General features: G+C 45.7%; 1 long non-coding RNA gene across 1 annotated transcript; it reads left to right on the forward strand.

The window, feature by feature from the left end:
* Nucleotides 1–1,682: 1,682 nt before the first annotated feature.
* On the forward strand, nucleotides 1,683–13,479 carry LOC140721637 (uncharacterized). Its single transcript, XR_012097419.1, has 3 exons — nucleotides 1,683–1,733; nucleotides 4,252–4,311; nucleotides 13,434–13,479. It is a non-coding gene; the product is annotated as an uncharacterized lncRNA (long non-coding RNA).
* The last annotated feature ends 181 nt before the right edge of the window (nucleotides 13,480–13,660 follow it).

Genomic DNA, 13,660 nt, shown 5'->3' on the forward strand with positions numbered 1-13,660 from the left:
TCTATAAATATTTTCCTCTCTGGCCGTGCTGTGCCTGAGAATGCTGTTTTTGACATTACCCATGCCCTGGTCCCCAAACTGTTTGTGTATGAGCTATTCATGATTAAATTTAATAACTTTTCAATGGATTGGATAGAAATCCTACGTACAAATGATACTTATGAGATTGGCATACTCATAAAATTTTGATTCAAAACGATCTGTAAGTACCCTCACTAAAACTATATTTTACGTTGTTAAATGATACTAAATTTTCTTAATAGTGTGAAACATACTCTATACTATCTATTGTGAATAACCTAATGCTGTATTTTATTTTCAAATCAGGACACAAAAGACTACCAGTTAAAAGCTAACAACATAGTTTAAAATACACCAACTATATTTCTGGAAGAGCTACAAATTAACTATTACGATCAAGGCAGAATGGCACAGATTAGAGAGGGAAAACGAATGTCAACAAAAAGCAGAAGTCTAGCGAGAGAAGTTACAACAGGAAGTCCTGGAACATCGGCAAAGAGCTGACGCCGAGCGAGAGAGGTTACAACAGGAAGTCCTGGAATATCGGCAAAGAGCTGACGCCGAGCGAGAGAGGTCAGGAGGAGAACACAAACGGCCCCAAAAGGAGCAGAAAGCTTCAGAGAAAGAGTTACTGAGTTACAGGGTCAGAGAGGTCCGGGCTTGATGCATATCAACCAGTTTCAGTTAAAGTGAGAGAAATTGCTTAAAGAGAAAAAAACTATTCTGGAGGTCAGTGATGCGCCACCAGCTGACGTGATCGTTCTGTTCACTTTATGTTGACGTGGGGGGTCACTTTGAAGGAGGAAGGCCTGCCAGTGATTTCAGTCATGTTCCAGAAATGCAATAAAATTAATTGTTCATCCTCACGCTCGATGGTGAAGGTTTGCTTTCGTTCATGAAATACCCGAATCTATAGAATATTGTTTGCGTGAAGTCGTGGTAACCTGTGCAGTTCAGGAATCTGTCAATATGATCCATTGCAGATGAACGGAATTCCCTGGCTGACGTCATTAAGATTAAAGCGAAGGGTTTTAAAACCTCCATGAGACATAAAGTATCCCACCGAGTTTGATAGGGACGTGGACAAAATAGTTCCGGTTGTGTGAGGATCTGAAACCAGGCACCGTCTGGAGCCCAGAACCAGAGGCCACAGTTTAAGAATAAGGGGTAGGCCATATAGAACAGAGTTGAGCAAAAACTATTTCACCCAGAGAGTTGTGGATCTATGGAACGCTATGCCTCAGAAGGCAGTGGAGGCCAGTTCTCTGGATGCTTTCAAGAAAGAGTTAGATAGAGCTCTTAAAAAGAGCGGAGTTAAGGAATATAGGGAGAAAGCAGGAACGGGGTAATGATTGTGGATGATCAGCCATGATCACACTGAATGGCAGTGCAGGCTCGAAGGGCCGAACGGCCTACTCCTGCACCTATTGTCTATTGTCTATAAAACTGCACTGTCTGGCACCGACAAACATTCCACTCTCAAAATCACTGAGATCACATTTCATCTCCATGGTGATGTTGTTTGGAGACAGAACGTACCCTGTGCTAAGGAACAGGACGCGGAGAGAACCGCTGGTAACGCTGTGGGTTTAGTTAATGATTATCACCAGGAGCTGACTGAACATTGACCAGGGTGTGTTCATTACTTACAGAACCCGGAACACAGCCTCACTCGGTCAGGGTGGTAACAGAACCTGGAGCCACGGTACACGGTAAGAAGCTCTATATACTGAAATATAAACATCACAAAGATATTTAGCACTTGGATGGGATTGATAACGTATTGTGTTGATCGACATTAGAACTGTAGCGAATCGCTTTTGAAAGAATTAATAATTCCCTTCAGCAAATTGAACGCATCGACTTCCTGTGCAGGGCCCGCGGGAAACCGAGGCCTTCGATAGTGTTATTGGCATCGCCGCACTTTCAACCCAGCTCTGAATCATCAGCAAAGGCTCGGGAGGTGCGAGCTTCCCGCATCTCGGAACTGTCCCCGGGCTACCGCGTGCAGTAACAGGAAGCCGGTCCGTCCACACTCGGGGCTTTACCGATCCCCGACCGAGGGAACTGAGGATTGGCTTTGCTTATTCCTTCACTGGCGGGATCGACACTATCTCTCCATCCTAGACGTCATTGCGGTTCGTGATCAAATGTATGGAACCACCCATACTGGAGATTACAGCCGGGGCGGGGGGTGGTCGTGGGGGAAGGCGGTGTAAGGGGTTGATGGTTCCATTATATAGTCGGTTGGTGAAACCTGTTATGGATCACCGTCTGCAGTGTTGTTTCCCTTCTGTCAGATGTGAGTGGGTAGGTGGGAAATCAAAAGAAGGTTTACTAGACAGATATCTGCCCCCGTGAGCTTTTCTATGAGGAATATGTTGTGATCTTGACTTGTGGTGTGATTTAAAACAGGGGAGTCATTACATTTAAGAAAAAAATAACAATTGTTACGAAGGATGAACAGCTCTGATGGGCAGAAGGGTGCAGGGTTCCCCATGTCCCCTCCCCTGGGAGAATTACAAACCGTTACTGTTGCCATGCTGCTAATGAGAGAGAAAGAAATGGAACAAAAACATACTGGGACTGGAACATTTGCTTCAGATAAGGGAGAGATAACACAGGGAGAAGGAGACTTGTTGTTCCACCATATTATGACTCCTGTAAGACTTACGGCTCCGGAGAGGGCTGTTTACTTGGTACTATTCTGTTCATTAAAATTCCTCATTGGAGGCCGGAGTGGGCTGGTTTGATGGACCAAGCCATTCAAAACTGATTGACACCTGAGACCCCGTGAGTAGGGATAAAAGTGAGGTCTGGGGAGACACCCCTCAGACACACCAGGAGACACACTAGTGAGCACTGCTTAAGTGTTGGAACCACGAGAAAATGTGGGACATCGGAGACCGAACGAAGGATCGGTCAATTTTAACTCACAGTATTTATAGCGAGGCCGGTGGGGGCTCGTGTGTGTGTGGTCCACCCTTGCCTGGGGTGACGAGTCCACCACGGAAGAACGGTCTAGCTAAAGGACAGAGGGGGGGTCATACCTGATGGCCACAACAACACATCGACGGATCAAGAACGTAAAGGAAGGTTTGACTGACCGTCTCTGTTTGATCGCTCTCTCTCTCTCTCTCTCTCTCATCTCCTCTCTCTCTCTCTCTCTCCTCTCTCTCTCTCTCTCTCCTCTCTCTCTCTCCTCTCTCTCTCCTCTCTCTCCTCCTCTCTCTCTCTCTCTCTCCAACAATTACAACACATCGACTAACAACTACCTCAGCCTGTATGAACAGAACTGAACTTTATATTCACAAATGACAATTCATTATCCCCTAGACATCGATAGAGTTTTGTTTATTATTGATTATTATACCCCACACTTTTAGGTTTAGTATTGCTAACGTGTATTATCTGTATATTTGCATTGTTGATATTGATTTGTATATTTTACTAATAAACACTGTTTTGAAAATAGTACCAGACTCCAAAGGATACTTCTATCTTTGCTGGTAAGACACCCAGTTACGGGGTACCTAACACAATGTACTTGATTGTATCCGCGGAAAAAAGGAAAATTTGGTAAAATGAGTGGGAACTTCGATGAGACATAAAGTATCCCACGGAGTTTGATCAGGACGTGGACAAAATAGTTCCTGTTGTGTGAGGATCTGAAACCAGGCACCGTCTGGAGCCCAGAACCAGAGGCCACAGTTTAAGAATAAGGGGTAGGGCCATTTAGAACAGAGCAGAGGAAAAAACTTTTTCACCCAGAGAGTGGTGGAACTATGGAATGCTCTGCCTCAGAACAGAGAGCAGAAGAGAGAGAGGCCAAGTCTCTGGATGCTTTCAAGAAAGAGTTAGATAGAGCTCCTTAAAAATAGCGGAGTCAAGGAATATGGGGAGAGAAGAAGCAGGAACGGGGTAATGATTGTGGATGATCAGCCATGATCACATTGAATGGCAGTGCAGGCTCGAAGGGCCGAACGGCCTACTACTGCACCTATTGTCTATTGTCTATAAAAACTGCACCGTCTGGCACCGACAAACATTCCACTCTCAAAATCACTGAGATCACATTTCATCTCCATGGTGATGTTTGTTTGGAGACAGAACGTACCCTGTGCTAAGGAACAGGACGCGGAGAGAACCGCTGATAACGCTGTGGGTTTAGTTAATGATTATCACCAGGAGCTGACTGAACATTAACCAGGGTGTGTTCAATATTTACAGAACCCGTAACACAGCCTCACTGGGACAGGTTGGTAACAGAATCTGGAGCCGCGGTACAAGGTAAGAAGCTTTTTCTTACTGAAATATAAACATCACAAAGGCAGTTAGCCACTGAAATGAGACTGAGAACTTATTCGGTTGTTCAACAATTGAACTGCAGCGAATCGCTTTTGAAAGAATTAATAATTCCCTTCAGCTAATTGAATACATCGACTTCCTGTGCATGTCCCGCGGGAAACCGTTGTAGTTGGAGGTGTTATCGGAAACGCCGCTCTTTCAACCCAGCTCCGAATCATCAGCAAAGGCTCGGGAGGTGCGAGCTTCCCGCATCTCGGAACTGTCCCCGGGCTACCGCTTGCAACAGCGGGAAGTCGATCCGTCCACACTCGGGGCTTTACCGATCCCCGTCCGTGGGAACTGAGGATTGGCTTTGTTCATTCCATCGCACGTGGGATCGAAACTATCTGTCTACCCTTTACGACATTTCGGTAGGTAGCTACTGGGAGAGAGCAAAATTATGAGAACTACTCACACTGCAGTTTATGGGGGGCGGGGTGGGAGCGGGGAGGTGTGTAAAGATGTGATGGTTCCATTATAGAATCGGTTGCTGAAGCTTGTTGTGGATCTCCGCCTGCAGTGTTGATTCCCTTCTGTCAGAAGTGTGTGGGTAGGTGGGAGATCAAAAGAAGGTTTAACAGAGAGACATCTGCACCGTGTGAGGTGTCCTGTGAGGAAAAGTCTGTGATCTTGGCTTTTATTCAGTGATTGAGAAGAATTCGATATGACCTAAGGTTACAGGGTGGTGTATACATTGCAGTTTTTTCTTAAATAACAATGTACTTCATTGTACCCGTAGTAGTTTGCTGAAAGCAGTGGGAAATGTGATGAGAAATAAAGTATCCTGGCGCATCCTGACAGGGACGTCGACAATCTCTCTCTCTCTCTCTCTCTCTCCTCTCTCTCTCTCTCTCTCTCTCTCTCCTCTCATCTCTCTCTCTCTCTCTCTCTCTCTCTCTCTCCTCTCTCTCTCTCTCGCTCTCTCTCTCTCTCTCTCTCTCTCTCTCCTCTCTCTCTCTCCCTCTCACTCTCACTCTCACTCTTTGGTTCCTTCACCTGTTACATACCCCCGTAACTGGGTGTCTGACTAGCAGAGATAGAAGAATCCGTTGGAGTCTGCTGGTACTATTTTCAAACAGTGTTTATTAGTAAAATATACAAATCAATATCAACAGTGCAAATATATATAGATAATACACGTTAGCAATACTAAACCTAAAAGTGTGGGTATAATAATAATCAATAATACACAAGCTCTATCGATGTCTAGGGGATAATGAATTGTCATATGTGAATATAAAGTTCAGTTCAGTTCATACGTGCTGAGGTAGATGTTGGTCGTTGTGTTGTAATTGTTGGAGAGAGGGAGAGAGAGAGCGAGCAAGATGTAACAGCTACAGGCAGGCAAACCTTCCTTTACGTTCTTGATCCGTCGTGGTGTTGTGGCCATTTAGGTATGACCCCTCTGTCCTTCAGCTAGACCGTTCTTCTGTGGTGGACTCGTCACTCTGGCATGAGTGGACACACACACATCCCCCACCGGCCCTGCTATAACACTGTGAGTTAAACTGACCGATCCCTTTGTTCGGTCTCCGATGCCCCACACCTTCACGTGGGTTCCAACACTCAAGCAGCGCTCAATAGTGTGTCTCCTGGTGTGTCTGAAGGGTGTCTCCCCAGACCTCACTTTTATCCCTTCTCACGGGGTCTCAGTTGTCCATCAATTTTGAATGGCTGTGTCCATCAAACCAACCCACTCCGGCTGTCCACTGAGGAATTTTAATGAACAGAATGGTACAAGATAAACAACCCTCTCAGAAGCCATAAGTCTTTCAGAAGTCATAATATGGTGGATCAACAAGTCTCACTCCCCTGCTTTATCTCTCTCTTATCTGTAGCAGATGTTCCAATTCCGGCATGTTTTCTCTTACATCTCTCTCTCTCTCTCTCTCTCTCTCTCTCTCATTAGCAGCATAGCAACAGTAACGGATTGTGATTCTCCAAGGGGAGGGGACATGGGCAACTCTGCACCCTTCTGCCCATCACAGTTGTTCATCCTTCGTAACACCCCCATTCTTCTAGGAATTTTAACTAAGGTGAAAATTAACTAATACAACGTCTTACAGGATTACTGTGTTTCATTATGATTATTTTGGTATCTTATTTTATATTATTAGCTAGCTTGCCTTTATATTTCACCTTTTCTCTGCTTATTCCTTTTTTAATTGCCTTCTTTTGATTTTTAAAAGCTCCCCGATTCACTAGCTTCAACTATTTTTTCTATCTAGGATTTCATTTTAAATCAGAATGTAGATAGTCCAACAAAAGCAGGAGCTGTACTGAAACTGACGTTGGGTAATTATGCTAGCTAGATACCCGACTATTTGGTGGGTGAATGGTTAGGGCAGAACTCCGTAAGTTTAAGAGAGCTATAGAGAAGGAAAGTGTAGACTTTGCGGGATTGGATCAGGGTAAATTACTAATTCACTAAGCAAGAACTATGGAGAATTAAAGGGAGACAACTGTTTCTGGCAAGTCCACATCTGACATGTGGAGGGTGTTTAAAGTCCATCTGCACGGAGTATAGGACGGGTATATTCCAGTATGACGAAATGACAAGATTGGCAGCGTCAGAGAACCTTAAATATCTTGAGAAGTGATGAATTTAGTCAAGCAGGACAAGGAAAAGTATGTAAAGCTCAGGAAGGTCGAATCAAACAGAGCCCTCGAGAATGTGTGTGAGGTCCTTAATGAGTAACTTACATCAATATTTACCAAGGAGAAAGACAAGGAGGATAGGGAGATCAGTGCGGAGAGTACAAGTATACACAGGCATTGTGAGTAAGGGAGGAGACAGTGTTGGGTCTCTTAGAGTGCATTAAGGCGTATAAGTCTCCAGGCCCTGATGGGATATACCACCCGTTACCGAGAGAGGCAAGTGAAGAGATTGCTGGGGACTTGACCAATACACTTGTGACCTGCCTAGCTACAAGCAAACTCCGGGAGAACTGGCTAGTACCTCATATTCATCCGTCATTCAAGACGTGATCCAGGGAATAATCCTGATGAGCATTGAAACTGCCGAGAGACAGTCGGATATGAACCAAGTGCTGATAAATGGGACCAGTGTAGACAGTGAGTGGATGGTCAGAATAGGTAAGGCCTGCCAAAGGCTGTTCCCGTGCTGTGTGACCCTCCACTCCGGACACGATAAATTAACGATTAACCGCAAGACATTGATTTCAAAACTCCACATCGCTCTCCAATTTGAAATAAACCGGACTGCACCCCTTTGTCACCACTGCGAATATCTGTTTCTGTCAAGGTCATATTCAGATTGGACATTTCAGCTAAACAACTGGCAATTGATGAAGTTCCTTTGTCTTCTTCCATTAATGTCGTTTTCTTACAGCAAAACTAACCCTCTCATTGTGTCAGAATCAGTGATTTAAACCTGCCCCAAACACTGTGCTTTCATCTGCACATTTCCCTGCACATTGTAACTTGAACCATCTCACTGAGGGTCAGATGGAGACACAACCCCTGCCCTCAACACATGTGATCACATCTCCCCTGCTTCTGACATTTCCAATTCCCTCAGAATGGTTTTCTCATTCAGTCTGAAGGTTATGGTCCATTCAACTCGTTCTCAGAGCTGACAAACCATGTCTTCCCACTGGCTCTTCCACCTCTTTCCTCCACCTCCAGCCCTGACAAACCATGTCTTCCCACTGGCTCTTCCACCTCTTTCCTCCCCCTCCAGCCCTGACAAACCATGTCTTCCCACTGGCTCTTCCACCTCTTCCCCCCCCCCTCCAGCCCTGACAAACCATGTCTTCCCACTGGCTCTTCCACCTCTTTCCTCCACCTCCAGCCCTGACAAACCGTGTCTTCCCACTGCCTCTTCCGCCTCTTTCCTCCCCCTCCAGCCCTGACAAACCATGTCTTCCCACTGCCTCTTCCGCCTCTTTCCTCCCCCTCCAGCCCTGACAAACCATGTCTTCCCACTGGCTCTTCCACCTCTTTCCTCCCCCTCCAGCCCTGACAAACCATGTCTTCCCACTGGCTCTTCCACCTCTTTCCTCCCCCTCCAGCCCTGACAAACCATGTCTTCCCACTGCCTCTTCCACCTCTTTCCTCCACCTCCAGCCCTGACAAACCATGTCTTCCCACTGGCTCTTCCACCTCTTTCCTCCACCTCCAGCCCTGACAAACCATGTCTTCCCACTGGCTCTTCCACCTCTTTCCTCCACCTCCAGCCCTGACAAACCATGTCTTCCCACTGGCTCTTCCACCTCTTTCCTCCACCTCCAGCCCTGACAAACCATGTCTTCTCACTGGCTCTTCCACCTCTTTCCTCCACCTCCAGCCCTGACAAACCATGTCTTCCCACTGGCTCTTCCACCTCTTTCCTCCACCTCCAGCCCTGACAAACCATGTCTTCCCACTGGCTCTTCCACCTCTTTCCTCCACTTCCAGCCCTGACAAACCATGTCTTCCCACTGGCTCTTCCACCTCTTTCCTCCAACTCCAGCCCTGACAAACCATGTCTTCCCACTGGCTCTTCCACCTCTTTCCTCCACCTCCAGCCCTGACAAACTATGTCTTCCCACTGGCTCTTCCAACTCTTTCCTCCACCTCCAGCCAGGGCAAACCATGTCTTCCCACTGGCTCTTCCACCTCTTTCCTCCACCTCCAGCTCTGACAAACCATGTCTTCCCACTGGCTCTTCCACCTCTTTCCTCCACTTCCAGCCCTGACAAACCATGTCTTCCCACTGGCTCTTCCACCTCTTTCCTCCAACTCCAGCCCTGACAAACCATGTCTTCCCACTGGCTCTTCCACCTCTTTCCTCCACCTCCAGCCCTGACAAACCATGTCTTCCCACTGGCTCTTCCAACTCTTTCCTCCACCTCCAGCCAGGGCAAACCATGTCTTCCCACTGGCTCTTCCACCTCTTTCCTCCACCTCCAGCTCTGACAAACCATGTCTTCCCACTGGCTCTTCCACCTCTTTCCTACCCTCAGACCTGTCCCACATGCTTTTCCCCGGGCTCTACCTCCATACCGGCCACTGAGCCATGGAACCATGTCTTCCCACTGGCTTTCCTCTTTCCTCCACCTCCAGCCCTGACAAACCATGTCTTCCCCACTGGCTCTTCCACCTCTTTCCTCCTCCTCCAGCCTCCCTGACAAACCATGTCTTCCCACTGGCTCTTCCACCTCTTTCCTCCACCTCCAGCCCTGACAAACCATGTCTTCTCACTGGCTCTTCCACCTCTTTCCTCCCCCTCCCAGCCCTGACAAACCATGTCTTCCCACTGGCTCTTCCACCTCTTTCCTCCACCTCCAGCCCTGACAAACCATGTCTTCCCACTGGCTCTTCCACCTCTTTCCTCCACCTCCGGGGAAGCTGCATTTCTATAAGACCATAAGACCTCCTTCCAATCAGGCACTGATTTAGCAATGCTGGGATCTTTCCTGTAATACCATGGGCTTGTAGCTTGTTAAACAGCCTCAAGTGTGGCACCTTGTCACAGCCCTTTCGAAAATCAAAGTACCCAACATCAACGTATTCACCTCTCTCTATCCTGCTTGTTCTTTTTACGAATAGAAATAGCCGAGTATCCTGCTACTAATTCAATATGCCAGCAAGAACCTCCGACAAATAAGAGACCCCGTGAATTTCATGTTTCGAGTTTTTCCATCGCTCACTGATTGAAAACGATTGACGTGCGTGCAAAGTGAATGCGATATCAGGCAAATTCAGCAGCGGGAAATGGTCTAAAATGCAAATGATGGCGCTGTGATCCTGCAATTTGCTTCCAGTAAGTGAAAAATAAACTGAAGGAGAAGGGAATCCATATCTTGCTGTCGACTTTGACCGGTTGTTACCTCTGGGAGATAGCAATCTCGCCACAGCCGCTCCCCTTTGCCCATTACCCGAAGTTTACAACTGCGGACAACTGTTAAAGATGGCTTTTAAATGGGCCAACTTAAAATCAGTGCAAGCCCAGGCTAAGGGGGCTCAATTAAATCTGCAGAAAGGGAATGTCCGCTGATCAAAAGAGAACATTATTCCAAATGCATAATATTTACCCATCGTCCTCTGACGAGGAACGGTACAAGTTCCTTTAAAATAAATGCTAAGCTGGTGGATGTATGTGTGAAGTAAATGGGTTGCCAGGCAAATTCGCCAGCGGGATATGATGATAATTCCATATGATTGTTACTCTGATGTGGTAACTTGTTTCCAGAAAGTGAGCAATAAGCTGAAGGAGAAAGGCGTCCATATCTTGCTGTGGACTTTGACCGGTAGTTATCTCTGGGAGATAGTTATCTCGGGACAGCTGCTCTCCAGTCGGCCCATTACTGCAATGGTCCAACTGCGGACTACTGTTAAAGATGGCTCGTTATAAACGGGGTGACCTTGAAGTCTGCTCCAGGCAGAGGGGGCGCAGTTAAATCTGGAGAAAAGGAATGCCTCCTGTTCAAAAGAGAACATTATTCCAAATACATAATATTCCATCAGAGTTGAGAGCGCCCTTCCTTCTGCTGTCTCTGTGCAATAGACCCACAGCGATCTTTGCCCTGAGCTGTCGCTGGAGTTTATAATCTGACAATAAACTGGCCCTAACTGGTACAATAAATTGAAGTGACGACGCCAACCCAACCGGAACAGGATGCGGGTTGCGATTCCTCTCCAGAGCAGATCAAGTATTCTGGAGAGAGGAAATTACTGCACCGCTTGCACTGTAGTATTAATTCTGGTTCAGACCGCTTGTAAGAGTGACTTGTTCATGCAAATTAAGCTTTTATGTGGTTTAACACAAGCGTTGTGGAACAGAGTGTGGCGTTACATGCTGAATGGGCTGAAGTTCAGGTTTATGAGCGTGTTATCAACTGAACATTGCTCAGGGTGTGTTCACTTACTGGTAGGGACATAAAATTCAGATGTTCGGATTCGCTGGAAACAGAATCAGGAGCCCAGCACCAGGTAAGGACAGGGTCATAGGGGAAATGCTATGGTGGTTTATTACGCCCACTGGTCACCCTAGTAATGCTATTGTTTCTATCAGTTCAATATTGTCCTTAGGGTTGCGTGGATTAACGAATGTGTGTGTTTTATTCTGTTTGTGTTTTTTTTAACAAAAACATTATATCTAGCAGTGATATTTAGGATAAACATTCCTGTAATAAATCTCACTGACAGTTGATAAAAGTATGGAAGTCTACACTCAGGGGGTACGTTTTTATGTACCCCTGTACCTAATGATGTGACACTGAGTGAATGCTCGGGGTTTACTGCGGCTGCACCCCGTCCACATTCTATGTTAGGTGCTCAGTGACGCTCTCTTGCACTCCGCTGTTGGAGTGCGTGGTTATTTGAGTTCTTGCCGCTTTCCTGTCGGATTTAATCAGTCTGCCCAATCTCACTGAGCTCTCTCATTAACGGGGACTTTAGAACCGCTGTTCACTGGATTTTCCTTTGGTTTGATTCCGGACCATTCTCAGTAAACCAAGAGATTTATACTTGAGAATCCAAGCTGCTGATCAGTTTCTGTAACACTCAGACCACCCGGTCTGGCACCAGCCATCACTCCACGATCAACGTCACTTACATCACATTTATTTCCTCTTCAGATGTTTGGCCTGAATAACAACTGAACCCGTTGCATGTGTTTGTGCTTTGAGTTGCAAACAGACGATTAACAGATTCGTATTAATGAGCTGGTATAGAGTTGTACCTAACAAAGCGGCCATTTAGTGCATTTCCCATTTAGGCAAACCTCACCCATCTCGAATATGAACACGGATGAGATCTGGGCCTGATTATTGACGATTTGCATGTTTGTAACAACAGGCTGTCGCTGACAAGGCAGTGGACAAAACACTGTTATAAGGTGGGGATAATCTGGAGAGAGAGACCCGTCACTGTTCCCTCTAAACTGCACGTCTGCGGAACCAAAATGCTCCCGCGAATGGAGCCTTTGTTGCAGCGCAGATGGAATTAAACACTGCCGGATAAACGTTTATGAAACCTGAAAGTTTTTCTTTGTTGTACTGCATTTTTATCCTATACTTTATTTAGAAATTAAAATCAAAAGAATGCTTGTTTTTTCTCTTGTTTGTCTTCATCCTAAAATATTCATGGATGCATTTTACAAAAGAGGACACATCTATGATGTTGTGCTTTTTTCAGGCTGTGTAAAAATTCCCGGCTCAGAGCAATGGTTGATCCACGTAGCTGCAAAAATAGTAATTAGAGGGAACATTGGAGTCGAACCACGTTACATGCTATGCATATTAATCACGATTGAATATGGTACATTATCGTGCTTCCTGTTATAGAGGAGATGTTAAAAGTCAATAGAGTGGACAGAACAGTTTCACTGGGAGCCTCTCTGGTATCCAGGAAATAGTAATAAATAATGCAAGAAAAATTAATAATAATTTCGCCTTGTCCGTGAGAGCGTACTGTGAGGCAATGAGGCTCAAGTGCTTAACAATACAGAACTAACGTCGAGCAGCGAATACATAGAAGGTCCATTTACTATAAATTCAAGAGCTTTTCGTTTTTGTTTCTCGAAAGATCACTATTCATGCCCCGATAATCACTTTTACTACCTTTTCAGAACACTGTGTGTGGTACCTGCCCCATTATAGGTATGAGCAAGGATGAGATCTGGGCCAAATTGCGCAATTAAGCGTTCAGCATATCACGCATCATCCTGGATAATCCCAGTTCTGATACTGGGTCTTCCACAGTGTATTTTTCCACAGATGCAATCTGCTGTACCGAGTTTCCAGCACTTTATAAGAGGACGCAGGAAAATGGCTTTGGGGCGGAAAAAAAAATCAGCCATGATTGAATGATGGAGGAGACTCGATGGACTGAATCACTTTATTCTGCTCTGATATCTTATCATGACTGAATGATGAGTCCCTCATATCCCGTATTAGGATTTGTGACGTGTGAGGGACAATTACAGATTTGTTGAATGAGATTCTTTTATTTGTCTTCAGCGTTTAAATTTCAGTGAGATTCGCTTTTGAAAAAATTGGGCAGAAATATTTTTTTCTCCTTTGTATTGTTAATGCGCTTCATTATCTCTCTGGTTAAAGTTAGACCTGCGGTGAGAGATTTATTGGAAGAAAAGCCCACAGCTGGGAAAGAAGCCACGAATGAGAACGAGGGAACAGCGACAAGCGAACCAGCCTGAAGACTGAGAGTACGAACTGAAGAGAACCCTCTGACTCAGAGTTTTCATTGATTCAGTCAGGAGAAGGTTTGGTGAGTCTCACTCACTCGAACACTGGTCCTGTAAACATTACATATCTTTACAAAGGAA

The sequence above is a fragment of the Hemitrygon akajei genome, unplaced genomic scaffold (genome assembly GCF_048418815.1).
Source record: "Hemitrygon akajei unplaced genomic scaffold, sHemAka1.3 Scf000058, whole genome shotgun sequence".
Lineage (NCBI taxonomy): Eukaryota > Metazoa > Chordata > Chondrichthyes > Myliobatiformes > Dasyatidae > Hemitrygon > Hemitrygon akajei.